The following is a 19,389-nucleotide window of genomic DNA, read 5'->3' on the forward strand; positions in this document are numbered from 1 at the left end:
CACCATTTGCTTCCATGTGGATGGACCTGGAGGGTATTATGCTGAGTGAAGTAAGTCAATCGGAGAAGGACAAACATTATATGGTCTCATTCATTTGGGGAATATAAAAATTAGTGAAAGGGATTATAGGGGAAAGGAGAGAAAATGAGTGGGAAATATCAGTGAGGGAGACAGAACATGAGAGACTCCTAACTCTGGGAAACGAACAAGGGGTAGTGGAAGGGGAGGTGGGTGGGGGGTGTTATGCTGTATGTTGGCTAATCGAACTCCAATAAAAAAATATATACAAAATATACAAATATATACCAAAAAAATTGAGTTTGTTTGAAATCTTCAAAAAAGCGTGTTCCTGTCAGTCCTCAGTGGTGCCCGTTACAGCTAACATGTCTGCTACACGCATGCATTGTTACTTGTGGTCCAAGTGTAGCAGCTGCTCCTTACCATTTATCGTTAAGGACTTTAACTGGCCGTTGTCTTCAACTTCTACTCTTTCTTCACCATTCTCCACAATTCTCTTTGTAGTGGTTTTTCTGCCATTAACCCTTTTAGTAGAAGGGGATGTAGATATGAAGTTGCCCATCCCACTACCACCAAATGTCATGGAAGAGAATGAAGGGAGGCCCCCGGGACCTGGCGATGCGAAGGAAGTAAATCCTGTATCAAAAGAAGAAAACCCTCCTTGGAAAGATGGAAATCCACTGAAGGCGGAGAAAAACGACCCCATGCCTTGGTTCCTGCTCCCAGGGGGGCCTCTTCTGCTCCCAAAGTAGTCCTCAAATGGGTCTTTGAAGAAGTCAAAGGAAAATGGATCCCTTGCACCAAAAAATTCCCTGAAGAAGTCATCTGGGTTACAGAATGTGAAGCTAAACTCCAACAGAGTGTCAAAATGAACCCCATCTCCACCATCTAGCCTTTCTTTGCCGTGTCTGTCATAGATGTCCCGTTTTTTTGCATCTGATAACACCTCATATGCCTCAGCTACTTGCTACTTACTTTCCTCTCTGCTTCTTCTTTATTTTCAGGGTCTTTATCTGGATGCCATTTTAGGGCCAGTTTGCAGTATTCCTTTTTATTTTTTTTAAAGGTTTTATTTATTTATTCATGAAAGACACAGAGAGAAAGGCAAAGACACAGGCAGGGAGAGAGGGAGAAGCAGGCTCCATGCAGGGAGCCCGATGCAGGACTTGATCCCGGACTCCAGGACCATGCCCTGGGCTGAAGGTAGGTGCTAAACTGCTGAGCTACCCAGTGATCCCCCTGGCATGCCTTTTTAATATCCTCAGCTGAGGCATGTCTCTGCACGCCTAGAACATCATAGTAATCCACCATGTTTTAATAGGCTGTTAGAGTGAGTCCTAGGACAGGGAGTCGGTGGCGGGTAGGAGGCATGGCGGGGCAGCGGCTCAGGTCCCCTCAGCTCTAGCATCGTGGGTTTAGATGGAGGCTGTTCCCAGGGGTTCCACTGCCTTGCATATCCTAATGGACCCGTATTTGCATCTCAGCCCACACCTTCTCGTGAGTTCTATACTCACACAATAAACAGCTCACTAGACATTTCCAGAGTGGCTGGACAGGATGAGGGCCCAATTCAATTCAGGATGATATTTAATCCCATCTGCACAAATTCTGTTCAGAATCCCATTCAAGGTGTCAGTTCTTTAAAATGCCTAAGGGGGCACACACTGCTGTCAAATCCTTGCCTATATAGAGAAATTCCTCTCTAGAAAAAGAGAAAAATGAGAAAGGAAAAAAAATTTTATTTTGGAGCCTGGGAGTAATGGCTCCTTAATAGCTAAATAGGTGGATGTTTCAGGACCTTAGGGAAATCTATGAATCCAGAAACAGACTGTTCAATCACTTAACACTGGTCAGATAACAGGGTTGTCCTAAATTCATGGGTTTAAATGTGTCAAGGAGAATTAATTCTATGTGAGAATAGACCTGATTCTTTCCCTTCATTTTATTATCTTCTCCAATAATACGACAAATATATATTTATTATAGAAATGTCTAAAACAGAAAAAGGATAAAAAATGTATAATTGTTCATGAACTGACCACTCAGGCGTATTCTAGATTTTATATCCTTGTCATACATTTTTTAAAAATTGGAATCCAGTTGGATAGATGCTTTTATCTCCCAGCTTTTTAAACATTATAATGTGGAGGTCTGATGACTATACTATAGTTAGTCATTCTTATTGAGAGATTAACTTTCCGTATTTCAGGATTTTAAATAATGCCCCACAGAACATTCTTTTTTTTTTTTTTTTAAGATTGTATTTATTTATTCATGAGAGACACAGAGAGAGAGGCAGAGACACAACACAGGCAGAAGGAGAAGTAGGCCCCATGCAAGGAGCGTGACATGGGACCTGATCCCGGGACTCCAGGATCATGCCCTGGGCCAAAAGCAGGTGCACTAAACCACTGAGCCACCCAGGGATCCCCCCCACAGAACATTCTTAGACCAAATCTCTGATAACATCCCTGTGTGTCTCCTCAAGCTAGAGTCTTAGAGGGGTATAAAATGTTTCTAGGTCCCTGATCCATGTTGTCATGTCATATCCCAGAATAACTGTACTATGTACACACCCACCAGTGATGTGTAAGGTGAGTCTCTTACCCCATTCTCATCTTCATCACCAAAACTTTAAAAACAACAACTTTGCCTATCTGATGTGCATGATCATTTTTTTCCCTCCTTAAATTAGGCTATAAGATTTGTGTTACTAGTTGTTTCCTAAAGGGTACAACACTCATTGTTCAAGTGGGAAAGGAAAAGCATTCAGGCTCAGCTGCTGCTTGGAGGCCTGGGCTAGGCCAGGTCACCGTGAGGAGGGAAGTGAAGTGAATCTGCACACCCAAACCCCCTTATGCACAGTTTCCTCCTATAACCTCCCTTGTCAAACAACAAATGTTGGAGAGGATGTGGAGAAAAGGGAACCCTCTTACACTGTTGGTGGGAATGTGACCTGGTGCAGCCACTCTGGAAAACTGTGTGGAGGGTCCTCAAAGAGTGAGAAATAGACCTATCCTATGACCCAGCAATTGCACTGCTGGGGATTTACCCCAAAGATACAGATGCAGTGAAACGGCAGGACACCTGCACCCCAATGTTCACAGCAGCAATGTCCACAATAGCCACACTGTGGAAGGAGCCTCGGTGTCCAATGAAAGTTGATGGATAAAGAAGATGTGGTTTATGTATACAGTGGAATATTCCTCAGCCATTAGAAACAACAAATACCACCATGTGCTTCGATGTGGATAGAACTGGAGGGTATGATGCTGAGTGAAGCAAGTCAATCAGAGAAGGACAATCATCATATGGTTTCATTCATATAAAGAATATAAAAAATAGTGAAAGGAATTATAGGGGAAAGGAGCAGAAATGAGTGGGAAATATCAGAGAGGGAGACAAAACATGAAAGACTCCTAACTCTGAGAAACGAAAAAGGGGTGGTGGAAGGGGAAGTGTGTGGGGGGTTGGGGTGATTGGGTTTTGGGCATTGAGGGGGGCACTTGATGGGATGAGCACTGGGTGTTATGCTATATGTTGGCAAATCGAACTCCAATAAAAAATACTTAAAAATAAAACAATGAAATGAAATAAAATTTTCTAACAAAAACTAAAAACAAAATCACAAAACCTCTCTTGTCTTAGGAGCATCCAGCATCTTTACACTTTTTTAACTCTTTCAAATTTTGTTCTTAAAAGGAATTGCTTGAGATTGGGGAAGGCTAAATTTCTTAATCACTGATGGGTATTTAAATTTTGATTTTATTTCTTTTACTTACAAGCACAGCGAAATGTTTCTTCTACCTTGGAGAAGGATGGTTGGTATCATCTACAAGTCTTGGAGGGTTTAAGAGAAGATCCCTGTTCCTGAAAGACTGAGCTGGTCCTGAGAGAGTGAGATCAATGCCGGTATTGAGTAGTGATTCCTGAGACTGGTCTGACCAAGGGTCACCTGGAGAAGAGAGCTCTCCCTTGTTTTGTTGACTTGCTCTTTGGATTTGGGATTGTGGGCATGGTGGTGTGAGATAGTCCTTCTCTTTCACCTACTCCCTCTTCCCTACCTTCCTTCCTTTTGCAAATTACAAAGCAACATGCACTTGTTTGAACCTGCATTTGTCACGACAAGCATGTGTCATTTTTGTAATTTAAAATAATTTCAAAGGAAATAGAAGTTTTTTCTTATCCCTTCATCCATGCCTCTGAGGTAATTATGTTAACAGACTGGTATGCAAGCCTCCACACCTCTACCTGCACATACAAAACACGTACCAACATGAGCGTGGGGGGACTGTTCATTTCTTTTCCTTTTACTAATATGCCTCTTATTATTATGCCTGTTGCTATTATTACTATTATGCCCATTACTCTGCAGCTTGTTCTGTTAACTGAACAATACATCATGTATATCATTTCAAGTCAAGGCATATAGGCTAATTTACTCCTCCTCCCTTTTATTTTTTTATTATTATTTTAAAAGATTTTATTTATTTCTTCATGAGAATACACAGAGAGGAGAGAGAGAGAGAGAGAGAGAGAGAGAGAGAGAGAGAGAGAGAGAGGCAGAAGGAGAAGCAGGCTCCATGCAGGGAGCCTGTTGCGGGACTTGACCCTGGGTCTCCAGGATCACACCCCAGGCTGAAGGTGGTGCTAAACCGCTGAGCCACCCCGGCTGCCCTCCTCCTCCCTTTTAAAAATAGGGAGCTTTTACTTTTTTAAATTTAAATTTTAGTTAGTTAACATACACTGCAATCAATATTGGTTTCTGGAGTAGAATTTAGTGGTTCATCACTTGCATATGACACCCAGTGCTCATCACAGCAAATGTCCTCCTTAATACCCATCACCCAGTGGTGATACCCTTAATACCTTAATATCCTTAATATCCCCCACCCATCTCCCTCCATCAATCCTCAGTCAGTTTTCTATCATTTAGAGTCTCTTATGGCATTTCCTACACTCCTTTTTTTTTTTAATTCTCCCCATTCCCATATGTTCATCTGTTTCTTCCTTAAATTCCACAGATGAGTGAGATCATATGGTATTTGTCTTTCTCTGACTGACTTATTTTGCTTAGCATCATACACTCCAGCTCCATCCATGTTGTTGCAAATGGCAAGATTTCATTTTTTGATGGCTGAGTAATATTCCAGTGTGTATATACACCATATCTTCTTTATCCATTCATCAGTCAGTGGACATTTGGGCTCATCCCATCATCTGGCTATTGTTGATAATGCTGCTATAAACATCAGGGTGCATGTGCCTCTCCGAATCAGTATTTTTGTATCCTTTGGGTAGATACCTAGTAGTGCAATTGCTGGATCATAGTGGGATTCTATTTTTAACTTTTTGAGGAAACTCCAAATTGTTTCCCAGAGTGGCTGTACCAGTTTGCACTCCCACCAACAGTGCAAGAGGGTTCCCCTTTCTCCATATCCTTGACAATATTTTTTGTTTCTTGTGTTGTTAGTTTTAACTATTCTGACAGGTGTGAAGTGGTATCTCATTGCGATTTTGATTTGTATTTCCCTGATGAGGGGTGATGTTGAGCATCTCTTCATGTGTTTCTTAGCCATCTGGGTGTCTTCTTTGGAGAAATGTCTATTCATGTCTTCTGCCCATGTCTTAACTGGGCTATTTTTGGGGTGTTGAGTTTGATAAGTTCTTTTTAGATTTTGGATATTAAACCTTTATTAGAGACATCATTTGCAGATATCCTTTCCTAATCCATAGGCTGCCTTTTAGTTTTGTTGACTCTTTCCTTCCCTGTGCAGAAGCTTTTTATCTTGATGAAGTCCCAAAGGTTCATTTTTGTTTTTGTTTTCCTTGCCTCCAGCAGTGTGTTCAGTAAGAAGCTGCTATGGCCCAAGTCATACAGGTTGCTGCCTGTGTTCTCCTCCAGTATTCTGGTGGTTTCCTATCTCACATTTAGGTCTTTCATCCACTTTGAATTTATTTTTGTGTAAGGTGTAAGAAAGTGGTCCAGGTTCATTCCTCTGCATGTGGCTGTCCAATTTTCCCAACACCATTTGTTGGAGAGACTGTCCTTTTTTCCATTGGATATTCTTTCCTGCTTTGTTGAAGATTAGTTGACCATACAGTGTGAGTCTATTTCTGGGTCCTAAAAATAGATAGCTTTTAACTGAATAAAGTAATAGATGCACCTGTACAAAGTTCTATCAGTACAAATGTATACAATGAAATATTTGTGTGCCTCTCACCCCAGACACTCAGTCTTCTTCCTCAGAGGTGACAATTGTATATAATAACAGGATATTAAGAAGAATTTTTTCTTTCTCTCTGGAATTGGCAAGTAGGGCCTAGAGCTAAGGGCAGAAGCAAAATGACTCCACACTCTCAAGAGTCCTACCAACATTTGGAGCTGGGCACCGTCCCCAGAGCAAGCAGAAGTTGCATTAGCACTATCAGCAAGCACTGGGCCTGACTCCCTAGCACGTAAGGGGAGAGCAGGGATGGGGAGAAGAAATGAAAGCCTTGCTATTATCCTGGGGAGAGCAAGGCAGTATGCTTGTATATCCTACCCCTTCCACCCCCAAAGCCAAGTGAAACGGAAGGGTCCAAGGGAAGGAGTTGGCCGTGGCACAGCCATTTCCTCATGACTTTACTTGGCAAGGGTGTTGGAGCTTCCTGTGAGTCAGGGACACCATTGCATGCCTCTGAATGAGAGCCATGTGGCTTCCCCACCCCTGAGGGGAATCCCAGCTGCAAAGGCTGTGGAAGTTGCCACAGTGGCAAGAGCTGAGCTGGCAAGAGCTGGATGGTCTCCTCAGGACACTGTGCTTCAGAGGGGGGCCTCTGAAGAAGTTGGGCCGACAGCCCTTGAAGTGCTCACATTTGAGCAATGGCCGCACAAGGCAGTGATGACACAATTTAGTAGAACCGTTGATAAGCAACAAGGAGAGGATTATAATTGTACCGGGTAAATAAAGAGACCTTTGTTCTTTGCCCTAAATGTCTTTCCTGTCTGGGAAGCTCTGGGCAATAGTTCTCACCTGGTGTAGCAGCACCTCACGAGGTACAGTTTAGAAATTTGTGGAGGTGGTTTTTGGAGTTGTCACAATGACAAGAAACCATTCCTGGCACCATTGTCAGGGACTAGGGATGGTAGATGATTTACGGGGCACAAATGCTATCTTGCTACAAACCTGTCCCATGCAATTATCCAGTGTTCTTCTGCTCATTCATGTCAGAAACCTATACAGAACTATCTGAGCCTAGGACCCAACTATGTTTTAAATACAAGTATTTTTATAATTTCATTTTACTGTTTATATAACCATAAAATTATTAAATACAAAAACCAAGATTCAAATGTTTTAAAACACACCAAATTTTATTATGCATGATTATGGGCTGTGATTTAGCATGACCCTTTTCCAACAATCCTAACTTCTAGCTAGGGAACAGAAAGCAACTGTGGTATTTCTGCTATAATCACAGCATCTCACTGGATTTGTAAAAGGGTCTGAGTAAATAGGGTAGACATTGAACATGTTGAGGTGGTTAAGTTTCTGCTTTGGGTCCCTGATCATTTTTCAATCCTGCTCTAACTGTGCACACTAAGGAGAAGGAAAGGGGATTATTGTCTGTTGAAAACCCGAAACATGTCAGGGTGCTGCTGGGTAACTAACCTGGAATCCCCAGATCACTAGCTCTCCATTTTATCCGTGAGGAACCCAAGGCTTTAACGGAGAGTAAGGCAGCCAGACCTCGTGATCCTTCTCTGTTTACTCCCTCTTTTCACTCACCTTTGAACTTTAGATGTTTTTGTTTCTCTGTTATGCAAAGTAATCACTGCTGCTCAAAGTGACATCCTTCTTCCTTTGTGGTTGCCAAGATGCCCAAACATTGGTTTCCTTTGGGTAACAACCTTAAGTTAGCTTTGGATCTTTCTCTTTTGATTTTCACAGATAATTAGCCACCTGGTAATTTTTCTTCCACGGTTGTTCTTGGATTTACTATGTTTTTCGAAACAGTCAAGTCCTTGGACACTTCACGTTTATATATGGGTAAGTGATTTATCCCCTCTAAGTCTAGGTTTTCCCACTCGTGAAACAAAAATGACAGGGGTTGAAATGAAATCAGCACTCAATAAAGCTTACTCAGGAAGCCAATAAGGAAAACAGGATTTACAACTAGGATGGTGCCTCCTTCTCCTCCCCTTCCTTTGCAGTCCCCCAAAGGGGCTCTCTTTGGACATCAACTGGTCCTGCAATCCAACTCTGGCACCAACAACCAGGAGTTAGCCCAGACCCCACAAACTGAAGGACACAGTCCTCAACCTGACTATCCTCACTTCAGACCAACTGCCTACAAATCTGGAGGGTTTGCATGACTCCTCCAAGGTCTGATAATTTGCTAGAATGACTCACAGATCTCAGGAAAGCACTAAATTTAAGATTACAGGTTCCTTATTTTTGCTTATTTTTTTCTCTCAAAGATTTTATTTTTTTATTCACAAGACACACAAAGAGAGGCAGAGACATAGGCAATGGGAGAAGCAGGCTCCCTGCGGGGAGCCCGGTGGGGGACTCAATCCCGGGACCCCAGGACCTGAGCCCAATGCAGGTGTTCAACCACTGACCCACCCAGGTGTCCCAAGATTACAGGTTTTTTAAATAAAGGATACAAATCAGGAATAGGCAAATGAAGAGACACATAGGACAAGGTCTGGGAGGGTCCCATGCCCTCTCCCTATGGTACCAGGATGTATCAACCTCTCAGCACATCAATGTAGTCATCAACCAGGAAGCACCCTGTCTAGAAGTTTGGCCATGTGATTTGATGCCCAGAGTTTTTATAGGACTTTTGATTCCATAACTAAATTCCATCTCTATCCTCTCTCCCCTACCCAGATGTCAGGAAGTTGGAGCGACATCCTGTGGTTCAAAGCACTGACCTTCTAACCATGTCATTGGTCTTTCAAGCATGACCAGCCCCCATCAAACTATGCAGGGGCCCACCATGAGTCTCCTCATTAACATAACTCAAATGTGATCCAAAAGGCTCACGATTAACAAAGACACTTCTATCCCTACCAGGAACCTGAAAAAAGACTAAATTCTGTAGTGTAGGGCAGGCTTCAAAGCAAAATTTGAAAACCACTGACCAACAGAGCAAACTATAAGCTTTTAAATATAACATAGCCTAAATAGATGATAAATTCCATGAGGGCAGGGAGGTGGCTTATTCACTACCATTCCTCTAGTGAGTTACACGGTGAGTAGCATACAGTGAACATTTCGTAATGTTGCACGGCACTTTCCTTAAACTCATTCATATGTTGCCTGTGACGTTTTTGCCTCGTTATTTCAAGCTCTGATATGTGTTTTCCCTTCTCCATATCTAGTGTCTAAGTTCCTAGAGGCTAGATGCATTTGTATATTCTAAGGGTATGATAAATGCTACTTAAACAAATGAATCTTTCTTTATGAATAATTATAATGCACAATGCTGAAAGAATTATTTACTTCAAATGGCATTGTCATTTAAAAGAAAATAGAAAAAATAAAAGAAAATAGGTATCACACATGATTCGGTCATAACACAAATAAAGCACAATGGTAATTTCAGATAATCATCTACAATTAAATTTGGGGCTCTTTAAATGAGAATATAAAGGGTTAGGTTGGGATGCCTGGGTGGCTCAGCTGGGTAAGCATCTGACTCTTGATTTGGGCTCAGGTCAAGATTTCAAAGTTGTGGGATAGAATCCCATGTTGGGCTTGGTGCTCAGCATGGAGTCTGTTCCTCCCTCTCCCTCTGCTCCTCCCCCGCTCTTTCTCTCTCAAATAAATACATAAATAAAATATTTAAAAAAAAAACAAAAACAAAAAAAATAACAAGTGTTGGGAGGATGTGGAGAAACTGGAACACTTAGTAAACTTATGTATACTGATGTACACTGTTGATGGGAATGTAACATGGTGCAGCCACTGTGGAAAACAGTATGGTGGATCCCCCCAAAATAAAAAAAAATACAATTACCATGCGATTTAGAAATTCCACTTCTAAGTGTATCTCAAAAGAATTGAAAGCAGGGACTGAAAGAGATACTTGTATACACATGTTCATAGCAGCATTACTCACAATATCCAAAAGGTGAAAGGAGTTCAAAGAGTCTCTCAGGAGACCTGTATATACACACAAAGGGATTTTTTCAAACTGAAAAAGGAAAGAAAGGACAGCCCCAGTGGCCCAGCGGTTTAGCGCTGCCTTCAGCCCAGGGTATGATCCTGGAGACCCGGGATTGAGTCCCATGTCAGGCTCCCTGCATGGAGCCTGCTTCTCCCTCTGCCTCTCTCTCTCTCTCTCCCTCTATCATGAATAAATAAATAAAATCTTTAAAAAAAATAAAAAGGAAAGAAGTTCTGCAACACAAGTGTCTATCAATAGATGAATGGATAAGGAAGAAGTGATATAAATATATATATCCTTATAAATCTCTTTGTATCTATATCTATATATATATTCAATGGAATATTACTCAGATAAAAAAAATAAGTGAGATCTTGCCATTTGCAACAATATGGATGGACCTAGAGGGTAATTGAAATAAATCCAGACAAATACCAGAGAGTAACACATGGAGATGTCCAACCCTTATGTTGTACTCCTAAAACTAATGGAACATTGTGTGTCAACTCTACTTCAATTTTAGAAAGTTAAAAAAAAAAAAAGAAACTGTAGAACTGTTTTTTTTTTCCAAAAGTAAATTAAAGGAAATTCTGACATATGTTTTAAGATGGATGAATCGTGAGGACATTATGCTAAGTAATAAGAAATAAGCCAGATAGCTGTGTCATGAGATGCCCAGTTATTTGCTTAAACATTCTGTGATGGTAGGTGTATCTGTGATGATGTTTTCAAATGAGATTAACCTTTGAGTTGGCAGATTGAATAAAGCAAATTGTCCTCCTTGGTATGAACAGCCTTCATCCACTCTGTTGAAGGTCTAAATAGAATAAAAGAGAAGAGGGAACTCCAACTGCCTGATTCTTTGAGCTGAGACATCAGTGTTCTGCTTTTGGACTCCAACGGAAATATCAGCTCTTCTGGGGTTGCAAGCCTGCCAGCTCTTAGATTGGTACTACATCATCAGCTCTCCTGGGTCTTCAGCTTGCTGACTGCAAATCTTGGGACTTCTTGGCCTCCATAATTGCGTGAGTTCATCCCTTGTAATAAATCTCTTTGTATCTAAATCTATGTCTAAGTATGTGTCTATGCAACCCGGTAGTTCTGTTTCTCTGGAGAACCCTACTACGTATGAGGTGCTTAGAGTAGTCATACTCACAGAGACGGAAGGTAGAACCATGGTGGGGAGAGGCTGGGAGTGGGATGAATGGGGAGTCATTTGTTCAATGGGTATAGACTTGATTGTGGAAGATGAAAAGACTTCTGGGGATGGATGGTGGTAATGGTCGCACAACAATGTGAATGTACTTAACCCCCCTGAACTGTCTATTTAAACATGATTAAGGTGGTAAATTTTATGCTATGTGCATCTTGCCATGATTTTTAAAAATTGAAAAATGTTTTTTTTTAAACTAATAGTCTTAACTATTAAACATACATATAAACCGTGACGTCAGCAAAGTTAGCAATGGTGACTGTGTTATTTACCAACCTCATTATCCATGGCTTGTGTTATGAAGTCTGGTATTGGTGGGAGTAATGGCAGCTATTACCAGTCTTTGCTAATTTTTTGAGACTTGTTAAGAATGTAGAAAAACATTTCCATTTATTCAAGAAATACTTAATGAGCACTTTGCCAGGTCGAGTGCTAGGCACTCAGAAGAAAATGCTCAACCAGACAGCCCCCCCCCACCACCACCCTGCCCTGTAGCTTAGGGCCCAGTGAATGAGAGAGACAATGAAACATGGATAGCACATACAGGATGTGTGATAAGGGCAATGAGACTGAAAATAGGGAAGGAGGCCTACTTTGATAGGGAATCTGGAAGCTTCTCTGAGAAGGAGCATTTTAAGCTGATACCTGAAACTGAGAAAGAACTAGCTATGGAAGAGAATTCTGGATGGAGGGAATACCAAGAGTAAAAGCTCAATAATTCCTGAACTACTGACGAAAATGGTACTTATACATGTTTGCATACCTTGAATGGTGCTGAATGAAGGGGACTTCCATAAGGTTACAGACTAATGGAATGTTTTCAGCTATAAAATAAGAGGTTAATATTCTGCGATAACTAGATTCTTTTGAAGAAATACCTTAAGGATAAATCATTTACAAAGGAAAATATATCTTAAATAAATAGAATTGTCTTGAAAAAATGGGTACATGTTGCTTTTTATCAATTAATTGTATACACTATGGATTGACGATTTTATTTTATTTTTTAAAAAGATTCTATTTATTTATTCATGAGAGACACAGAGAGAGAGGGGGGCAGAGACACAGGCAGAGGGAGAAGCAGGCTCCATGCAGGGAGCCCAATCTGGGACTCAATCCCAGGACTCCAAGATCACGCCTTGGGCTGAAGGCAGGTGCTAAACCACTGAGCCACCCAGGCATCCCTGGATTGACAATTTTAAAGGAATCTTATAGATAATCCTTTCAAACAGTGAAGATTGGTCTCTGATTTAGTTTCTTGATAAGCTCATACATGGTGAAATGGCTTTGTGATTGTGGTTTTCAGTCCAAATTCAGTAGAAGAACAATTGGCATAATGTATTAACTCAGAGTCAAGGGATGGTGCTGGGGAAATGGGTTTCCAGAACGCTGGAAAACGTGGAGCAGAGATGCCTGGGCTCACTCTGTTCTCCCTTGCTGGCCTTTGAGATGCAGGATGAAATCAGGGATCAAAGGAGCCTCACATATATATTTCCTTACCTAGAAGTACATAGGTTGATTACATTTTTCCTGAATAGGCCTTGAATGTAATGAAAATTACGGTGTTGCAAGAATTGAGCTTCCCACAACTTGACAATACCCTACCATGAGTGAGCAGTTGTGCTGGAAGGATGTGCCCCTTTAGGGATTTTTTAGGGGCCTAGAGAAATACACTTGTGGCCATCTTCATTTGACCAAAATTTTTTTTCCTTTGTTAATAAGTTAGGAGCTTGATGTGACTTGCATTTATAATCTACAGCTCATTATATTTTCACGTATATAGAGAGGTACTCTTAGGTGATTGATACTAAAGACAGCCACATCTCTCAGCCAAGCCACTTGTGCAAGGCTTCTGGGGGAAAGTTGGCATCAGTCAGAACTTCCGAAATTATAAGTAACAAAAGCTAAGTCAAATGTACATTAAATAAATATTTATTTTCTCGCTGATGTCCAAAGGAGTGGTTCAGATTTGGCTGATTCGAAGTTCAAAACATATTGCCAGGATACCTTGTTTCTCTTTGCCTTAATCATTTGTTTTGCTTTTCTCTTGTTTTAGGCAGGATTTCCCTGAATTACAGCAAATATGGTCTCAGCAGTTCTTGAATTACACGGGGGCTGTAAGAACCTGTAATCTGAGTAAGAAAGAGTCCCTGCACCCATAGCCATCTCTGATGAAATTCTCTAACTGGTGCTGGGTCAAACTCTGTGAGTGTGAGTCATATGACCAGCCCCTGCCTGGTGAGGTGGGACCAGGTCTGGGAGATTCAGGTGCCCAAAGGAAAAGTGATGACTCCCATTAGAAAAAAGTGGAAAGGGAAATATAACAGACTATCCAGCAGAGAAAGAACCAAGAAATTGCTCTTTTGGAGGAAAAGAGACAGAAGACTGTTGTATCCATATCCATATATATTTTTTCTTCAAATATAACAAAAGCTACTTATCATACTAATCAAGACTTCTAGACACTGCCCATACCGAATTTACATTTAATATCCATTTAAAATCCTTTAAATTATCAAATCACCTCATGTCCAATGCTTGTTTACTCAAATCGTTAACATTTCCTGAATACCTACTGTGTGATCTCTTAGACACTTTCCATTTATTATTGAATCCTCACAATATTCTATTAAGTATTATTTATATTTTCCAGATGAGGATATTGAGGCTCAGAAAGGCTAGGTAATTTGTTCAATGTCACACAACTAGAAATGAAATGTGATTAGAGCCCAGATTTGCCTGGTTCCAAAGCCTATGGTTTTACTACCTCATGTTTATTCCTTAGTTCCACTTATTTTTTTCACAAGGATTTGAGGATTGAGCTAGAGAGGTACACTGGGAGGAAATAGCTATGTATGTATATTGACAACTTACTGAAAAAGTGTTAATATTCTTCATATGGAGAGAGTTCTTAAAATCAGAACAATATATATATTTTTAAATCAGAACAGTGTTTCAAAAAATACATGGAAGGAGTATCAGACCGATTAGTAACAAAAGTGCAAATGACTTAACCGTATGAGTTAAGTGTTCATCATCACTGGTGATCAAAGGCATAGAAATTAAAATAACAATGTCAGTTTGGAGGTGCCAAATAGATTAATGATTTTCTTTCTATTCCTTTCCTTCCATCTTCCTTTCCTCATTCCTTCCATTCTTCCTTCTTTTAATTGTGTAGGGAAGGGATCAGGGAGGCAGAGACCCTCATACAAACTGGTAAGAATAAATATTGGCACAATCCCTTTATTTTCCCCAAATCTAGCTTTTCAAGATAATTATGAGAAAATAGCAATCCCCTGAAGTCCCACTCCCCATCAATCCATTTCCCACAACTGTCTTCATCTCTTTAACTGTATTTATCCCAATTCTTAATATCTCCAACAACATGTTTATATTTCTACTACATGAGTTTTCAATTTTAGATGTTTTCTTGAGTTTTCAGTTTTAGGTGTTATCTATTGATTTTCGACTTTGGATGATGGGAATTTAGCTCTGTTCTCACTAGTCACTATCCTCCTATCTTACTAATTCAGTTATATCATAATTTGGCTAGCATAATATTCAATGTTTATGGTATTATGACTACATGAATGCCAGTTACAGTTAAGCCACATACTACACTGTACTTTACCTTTCCTGCACGTTCTGTTTTCCTCAAAATTAATAATCTTTTGTTTGTTTAGTTTTTCATGAAATCTTTATTAACTCATTAACTATTTTTGTTTCCATTTTCTTAACAATATCTAGTGACATTGATTGTCTTGAAGTCTCTTTGAACTCTCTGATCAGATCCTATGGAGACTGGTAGCCTTTTGGCCTGCTGTACAGCCATCTCCTTCAGCTCTCTCTTCCTTAATTAGGGATTTCCTTTTCCTTTCTCCTGGGCCACATCTTTATCTCCCTAGGTCAAATGTCTTCCTCTTTTTTGGCTCCCTGTCCCTCTTCCTGAGAAAAGATGCATCAAAATACATTGTTTTGGGGATTTTTACATGTCTGAAAATGTTTCTTCCAGCTTAATTGATAGTTTAATTGATAGTTTGGCTGGGTATATAATGTTTGAAAATATTTTTTCCCCCAAATTTTGAAGGCATTGTTTCATTGTCTTCTGGATTCCATTATTGCTATAGCCAACAAATTTCTCTCCAGGGACAAATGTAATGTATAGAGGATAAAGTTCTTTCCCTAATCTACCCATAAATAAAAAATATGCCATTTTTGCGTTAAACATTCAACAAACTTAAATATTATAACTCAGTGCAAAATTAAAATAAAAAGTTTTCTTACTGGCATCTTTATTATGTTTTGATAAACAGGCACCTGGGGTTATACTGCCTCTCTCTTTTCCCTTTGGCTATGACTTTGGAAATTCAGTGCTAATTCTTTTTTTTTTTTTTTTTTTTTTTTTTTTTTTTATGATAGTCACAGAGAGAGAGAGAGAGAGAGAGGCAGAGACACAGGCAGAGGGAGAAGCAGGCTCCATGCACCGGGAGCCCGACGTGGGATTCGATCCCGGGTCTCCAGGATCGCGCTCTGGGCCAAAGGCAGGCGCTAAACCGCTGCGCCACCCAGGGATCCCTCAGTGCTAATTCTTAATTATTGATGTAAAGCTTGATTTTCTCCCTGAAAACTAGCAAATATTTGTGTTTGTTGTCAGTTTACTGAAATTTCACAAATAGCTTCCTTGGGCTAAGCCTTTTTTAATCTGAACACTTGCTTCCTTCATTTCTGGGGAGTTTTCTTGAATTTTGATGATTTTCTACCCTGTTCATTGTATTCTCTACTTGAGGAACTCTTGAATTCTGGAACTCATTCATTAGAATGTTTGAACTGATTCTTTAATTTTTAAACTTTGCTTTTTCTTAATACTTCTGTTCCTTTTTCTGGGAGATTAGTGTAACTTTATTTTCCAAACTTTCTCTTAAGTTCATTTTATTTCTGCTACAAAAATTAGTCATTACATATAGCTAATTTTTTTGTTGATTCTCTTATCTTTGTTTTTCATGTTATTACTTTTTGTTTGTTTTTAGTATTCTTTCAACTTCCTTTGGATTTAATCTGTTATTCTCTTTTTTATATTTAAGTTGAAAGACCAGTCCATTAATTTTTAGCCTCTAAGCACAGTAAAGCTTTAGCTCTACATTACAGGATTTAATTGGAGGCATTTTCATTACTGTTAAGTTCCAAGTGTTTTCTAATTTTATTTTCTTCTTTGAACCATTAGTATTCGGAAGTATGTCTATTTTATGAAAATGTCATGAAATTGATTTCTTACTTAATTGCATTAAGATCTGAAATTCTGTTCTCTGTTCTTTTTTGTTGAAACTTGCTTTATGTTCTTTAACATAACTCATTTCTATGTTCTATTTGTTCTTGCAGAAAATGTGCACTCTCCCACTTATGCTTGCCAATTTTTTTTGTTAATCAAATAAAGCTTGTTAACTGTCCTGTGAAAATATCCTATATATTTACCGTCAATTTTTTTTTACTGAGTCAGTTTAAATTAAAATTATTGCCTTATATTTTCTTCACAACAAGCAAATTCTGTATATTCAGGCATCAAACCCATCTGAGTTTCAGGAGAAGCCCCAAATTCTTCAAGAAACAAAACTTTCTACCTAGAATTAAGCAGATAGATGTGATGCCTTATTGTCTACCTTAGCAATTTTCCCTCCTAGTCTTCCATTTAGCTAACTGTGTAGCCCTTATCCCACCCTGGCTTTATGCTGGGGTCTTCAATTCACTCCCTGTCCTGTGTGTCACCTATAGCTACAGGCACCAGGGAGAGTAGATGTTTTCAGGGCATCCAGCACCTCTGATGATTCCTCAACCTCCCAGGCTCTTCCTCCAGCTTTATTCTGGGATTTAGAGAATTTTCCCTAATTTGTTATAAGCCAATTAATTTTTAAGTGCTGTTTTAAAATGTTTTATCCAGCATTATTGTCGTGTGTGTGTGTGTGTGTGTGGGTGTGTGTGGTGTTCCTCTAGTATATCTTTCTTACATTACTCATCTCTCTCTCTCTCAACTTCTCATGTTCTTGCTCACTCTTATTTCATAAAGATATGTATTCTTGCAATCTTAACCATGAAAAGTAGCAATTCCCCTCCTCATCACTGTATAAATTTTCAGTGATTTACCTACCTTCTGAATTGACATGCTATTTTATTTTCTTTGTCTCACAGTATTTTAAAATGGATTCCATTTTTCTCCTTTCTACTTATTTTTGCATACAGAATATTCCATCTGTCCTGACCTGGTGTTTGCCAGCAGACAGACTGGCCAAGTTGTCTTTGGCCCTCTTGTTTGTCCACTTGTTGCTGGTCAGATTCTTTTCACAGATCTTAAGATCGAGCAGGCTTTGGCTCTTGTGGTTCCTTCAGGTTCCTTCTCATACTCTGAATAGATGGAGTTCAAGAAAACCTACAGTTCAAAGTATTCTCAGGGCTACTATCCCTGCCATGTCCTTGTCTAGAAACATTTCATGATGTAAAGAGGCCATCATCTGTTCTCTTCTTTCCTCTTTTCTCCAATTCCCTGATCAGTTTTTATTTTATTTTATTTTATTTTGATTGCTTGGTAGATAAGGGGAGAGTATTTACAAATTGTTTTAAAAGTGCTGAAGAGGATGAATAGGTGGGGCAGCTTTAGCAGCAAAACAGAATAATGGAAAGGACTGTTACCTAGTTTTGTGACTGAAATGTGTGGCATGTGGGTAATATCCTATAGGTATTATTAAAAATGCACATTCCCAGGCCTTTTCAGACCTACTAGGTCAGAATATCTGGGTAGGGGTGGGGAATGAAGTCTACATCTCTAGATGATTGGGCTGTGCACTGAATTCTGAGAACCACTGGTGTGGTCCACACAGTGGACCTATGATTTCTCAGGAGGATGAACAGTAAAGAGGGATGAAGCACTTACCTTTTAAAATAGGGCATAACAAGGATGGATTATTATTATTATTATTTTTTACAAGGATGGATTATTAATTGAATTTTTCCATCCAGTTACATTAATATGGTAGGAAGAATATTTCCTCTAGACTCTGGGGAAAAAATGAATAATCAATACCAGTTTTTGGTAGTGTGGTTTTTAAAAAAGTATGTGACTGGTTATTTCAGTGGGAATTTGAGAGAAATTACACAGAGGTTGTGATAGACATCTTTTAAAACCAAAGACCTCTGGTTTATCTTCTGAACATTGCTGAGGTCTACTTTTTCTGATTCAGACTCATTGTCACTGACAGGGGTTCATTGTTGCAAGCAGAGACTATTTTTATTGCCACAGAGCTAGAACTTGATGTTTCCTTTCTTCCTTACTCAATTCACAATTCATGTCTCATCTAAAACATGAGCAAAGGGCATCCCTGGTGGCGCAGCAGTTTGGCGCCGCCTGCGGCCTGGGGTGTGATCCTGGAGACCCGGGATCGAGTCCCACATCGGGCTCCCTGCATGGAGTCTGCTTCTCCCTCTGCCTGTGTCTTTGCCTCTCTCTCTCTCTGTGTCTATGAATAAATAAATAAAATCTTAAAAAAAAAAAACATGAGCAAAACGTCCAGTGGTTGCCCAAGCTGCCTGTATGGTGACGTCTAACTCTCCAACTTCATCCCTGCCATTCAAGATTCTTCTTTGTATAATCTTTTCTTCCCTCCCCTGCTCTCCTAGAGATTATGCCCTTCTCACCTGACTGGTATCATTGTCCTTGTCAGGACTTGCTTGTTAGGACTGTAAGCCTCTGCTCACACCCCATACACACTTCTTTGTTTATCCAAGTCTAAACTAGCATTCACAGTAAACCTCAGGTGTTACCTTTCCTCTGGCTCAAATTTTTCCTTCACATTGCAGATTTGTCATTCTAAAATATCCTCGTTTTGGCACTTCCTGGAGGGTAATATGTAAACTCTTTCACTTTACATGAAACATGGCCCCAATTTCTCTTTCCAGTCTTATCTCCACAAACTTGACATACTTGACCTCCAGACACAGTGAATCACTTTGAT

The 19,389-nt window shown here is 39.8% G+C and overlaps 1 pseudogene; it reads right to left on the reverse strand.

Annotated features, from left to right (window-relative positions):
- Positions 1–373: 373 nt before the first annotated feature.
- On the reverse strand, positions 374–1,329 carry LOC112678749 (dnaJ homolog subfamily B member 6-like; annotated as a pseudogene).
- Positions 1,330–19,389: the final 18,060 nt, after the last annotated feature.

The sequence above is a fragment of the Canis lupus genome, chromosome 22, assembly GCF_003254725.2.
Source record: "Canis lupus dingo isolate Sandy chromosome 22, ASM325472v2, whole genome shotgun sequence".
In the NCBI taxonomy this organism is placed as follows: domain Eukaryota; kingdom Metazoa; phylum Chordata; class Mammalia; order Carnivora; family Canidae; genus Canis; species Canis lupus.